Below are 4,516 nucleotides of genomic sequence, written 5' to 3'. Positions count from 1 at the left end.
TCCTGCTTGCGTGAATCAATAAGAATAAGGATAAGAGCTTGTGAGGGCCCACTCACATTTGCATAACTGCTCTCTCTCTCAACCCAACCTAAAAACTATTCAGGAATACAAGAATTAAATTATAATTCTTAAAATAGTTACTAATAATCAACGTTTAAAATTGCGCAATAAAAGGCGCGCCGCCCAAGCGCATTTTCGACCAATTAAAGCCTCAAAGCTACGCAATAAGTTTAGTTATGAGGCTTATGCTATTACCTGAGAATCTCAAGTTTAACTGAGCACGCCATACAGGCGCGCCTCGCCTCTATTTTAGGGCGTCGCCTTTTTAACATTTAACCTAATTTTTTTTCCAGTTTCGGACCCCCAGTTGCCGACGTGGTGGCGCTAGTGAAATGTCGACGTGGCAATCAACATTTAAACCCCTTGTAAAGGTCGAATGGCGAAGTCCCGACGTTCGATTTTTCAGATTACAAGTAAACTTTCGAACTTTCAAGCATTCACCTCCGGAGGTTTCAAGCATTCTCACTAGTTTCTTCTAAGATGGCGTCACCCCCAACAGAAAAAGTCACTTAATTGCTATGTTTCTGTTTCGTATTGCGTATTTTTGTGGTTTATGCTATGGCGTTCGCGTTGAAAGGGGTCTTCGAAGATCTTCCGATTTTTATGCTTATTCTATGCGTATGCATGGCTTTTCGAAACTTTTTAAAATGTTTGATACTGTACATGCATGCGTGTTTTTCTCCTGTATTCAGGTTATATGATAAATTTTGTTGAGATTTTGCAACATAAAAACCTAACCAATTTTAACCATCGAGTAAATATGCGTAGGCTGTGCGTACTATGCCGTCTTTTGTGCGTACACGCGTACACGTTTGCTATGTACTTAGTCTTAACATCGGTACTTTATGCGTGCGTATAATTTTTGGCTGTATTGTTTCCTGCAATGTGCGTAATTATGCGTATGTTATGCGTACACTGTGCGTGACCGTTCTTATTTATGGGCGTATGTTGTTGCTTGTTTTGTGCGTATCTCATTTTACTTATTTTTAATGCTATCATTTTTTACAATTTTCAGATATATGTTCGTCCAAATTACTTATAGAATGCTATGTTTCTTCGTTTTGACAATCTGTGATAACTTTTGCTCGGCAAATTACTCCTGAACTCAAGGACACATTTGAAACATTTAAAGATGAATACAGTTTTTGGAATTTCCTGGGTTTGAGCAAATGTCCCTTTTATTATGAGCTGTCTCAGGTGGGACAAATTTCAATAACAATCTTTATTATAAAGGTCAACCCATTTTTTCACTCTGATGAAGTGGCCTTCTCACTGGTACTGTCCAAAATAACAGGAGAAGAATAATCTGGCATTTCCCTTAGCACATACTTCAGTTACATACATAAACGGATGAGGAATGACATGATGAAGTTGAAAGCAAACGCGCCGGAGACTATGTTAGACGTTTATTATTGTATTTATTCAAAAAAATTCTTTTTCAACTTAACCAAAAAACCCTTCAAAACCCTCGGTTTGATTCAAGAGAAAAGCATAATAGTCCAGATGTTTTTTTTTGTCAATAAACTGGCTAGTTCAAATTAGGGAGTTTTTTTGTTGGATGAGTTAATAAGCAGCCTCCAAGATTTTCAAAATTACAGAAGCCAGCAAGGTTACATCAACGCGTATTTTGTACCTTGCCTAATTGTGAGTGCTAAGTGCTAACTGCTAAATTCATTCAAAATTTTATTGGCTCAAGTGAGTGCTAAATTTTCTTTCATCTTATGCAGATTTGGTTCCTGGAGCCATACTACTATCATGCTCCATGCATTCTGACAAAAGGCCGTTTTCTCGATGGGCTGATGATATTGTATATCTAAGAGGTGATCACTAACTTATTTGCTAATATAAGGAAAAGTCAGATTTGTAATGTCCTACGTCAGGCAGTGAAACCCAGGAAGAAATGGATATGGTTTAATGTTGAAATATCCACTAGAACTTGCCCTAATCCCCTGATTCCCCTCAAATGACATCATCCACCCATCAAAACAATCCCCCTAATCTCGCCCATCATACCCCACCTCCTCAGCAAGATTCCACAATCTCCTCAGCAACCATAATTTAAAGTTTTCTTGCTTGAAGCAATTCGTACTATACAAGAAACAATCATGGAAATCCTGCCTAAGAAAACAGTACAAAACTTTTTTCGAGAATTTGAACGACAAGGCTTGAGCACAAAGTTGAAGATCTTACTGAGAGAGTTGGAAGTTATTGAGGTCAAGCTCAATACTTAACATTGATCAGAGCAAAGTATTCCTCCAGAAAAAGATCTATTAGCTACTCTTCATCTTCCAATAAGAGACAGCGATCAGATATCCAACCACCACAGCCCAATGAACCAAATGAGCCAATCCAAAAAAGATCCAATCCCACCAAAAAGATCAATCCAACAAAATGAGCCATTGCCCAGCAGAAATGCAAACTTGTTCCATATACAAAACCAAATGCAACCAATACCAGTAAGATAACAATTCAAATAAACCTGTAACTTATGTTTATGCAAGGCTGAAGATAGAAATTACAGAGGTTCATGTGTTTGACTTTCTGAGCAGAAGAAATTTTGTGGCTAAGAATTTTGAAAAAGTACTCTAAAAGGTAAAAATTGTAACTTATTTTTGTATGATATGCGTGGTTATGCTTATTATAATGCGTGTGGTAGCGTATGATATGCCGTGTTTATGAGTATAGATATGTGTGGATTATGCTTATGAAATGCGTATTAATTTTTTTTTTTTGCAGGGACGTTAGTATCTTGTTTGTTATTAACATTCTTTACCAGACTTGAGATTGATGAGTTATTAAGCGACAGTTTATTAGGCAATGAACATAGTAAGATTATTTTGCCTATCTCTTCAGATGAGAAGTGTAACACCTTATCCAGAGCCAAGTAGCCATAAATTTTTCTATACATCTCGTACCCACTCTATGGGTTAGTAAACTTATATTCATTTATGCAGTTTAAACTATTGGATTAGTACTTTTATATCCAATTCTTAGTTCTTACATTTACTCTCTTGCACTTGCAGAAATAACAAAGAAAGGGAAGAAATTGTGCCAAATTGCAACGACCATATAACGAGCTTTCTGTTTCTTCAAACCAACTTTTATACAACCAAAATCATTGATCTATGCACATTAACCTTCTGGTTGGATTTGCTTGAAGAGAACATAAGTGACAAATCTTTATGACCTCATTGGACCACCGCGTCAAAAGAGCATAGGCTTGTTGTTCCAAAATCATACCGTGTTAGTTCTGTCAGATACTTTAGGCTCATTAGATGAACATAAAACTCTTCAATTTTTAAAATTTTACAGAACTAATCTTGCCTACGTATATTTTCAGGTTAAAGCCCTATATCTGACACGAAACGGAGCTTTTGATAGTGATATAGCAAATGGAAGCTTTCTAACCATTAAGATACCAAAAAAAGAACTCTTTTGATTGTGGAATGTATGTCCTGTAAAATATATGAAAAGAAATAATTCTTGAGGCAACACTGGATTGGACTGAATGTACAAATTGGCAAACAAGACATGCCAAAGTATAGGGCAGAATTTCATATGAAGTTACTTTGTAAATCACGTTGTCAAAATAACAGTTTTTCATTCTGTGTAATGGTGTATAATGGCTTCTGTGTTATAAATGAGTCTTTTCCCATTCGAAACTCTGTGTATAAATGCCTTCTTGTAGTATATAAAATGTTTTTCATTCTGATTCTGTGTATAAATGCTTCTGTGTATAAATATTTTTCATTCTGATTCTGTGTATAAATGCTTCGTGTAATAATGTTTTTCATTTCCTGATATCTGTGTATAAATGTCCTATTTAAACATAGTACGTCACAACGAACGCATAAAAGCATATGAATCTCGCAACATAATGCATTACGACGCAAAGAGTACGCATGACGCCCGGCATTCTACAACGCAGACATAAGAGTAAATTTATTTTCAAATTCTATTATATATTTTATGAGCCTTTAGACAGATTGGGAGGATAATAGGCAGTAGGTTGATTTTTTAATCGAGCCTTTATTCTTAATATTGCTCAACATTCCATAGTCTTGCTATATAATGCGGGACCACTTGAAATATATCTTTCATTATGTGTATAAATATTTATTTACATTGGTTTGATAAATTATATTTAAACATAAACGCACAAGCTGAACGCATAAAATACGCATAATGAACTCGTTCAAATACGCATTACGAACGCATATTCGTAACGCATAAACGCACGTATGATCAACGCACACATAGCAGTAAATTTTATTCATAAATTCTAAATTAAATATTTTAATTATATATATCTTTGTTTGTAAAGTTATTAATTAATGATGAAGAAAAAAAAATAAAAAAAAGAACCAAAAATAATGAATATATGACTGTTATGGCTCTTTGTTAGATTTTGTATGATTTCAATTTTCTAATCTTGAACTATGATATTGAACAGTAA

The sequence above is a fragment of the Dendrobium catenatum genome, unplaced genomic scaffold, assembly GCF_001605985.2.
Source record: "Dendrobium catenatum unplaced genomic scaffold, ASM160598v2 fragScaff_scaffold_716, whole genome shotgun sequence".
NCBI classification, from domain to species: Eukaryota; Viridiplantae; Streptophyta; class Magnoliopsida; order Asparagales; family Orchidaceae; genus Dendrobium; species Dendrobium catenatum.
Note: the sequence above shows the minus strand (reverse complement) of the source record.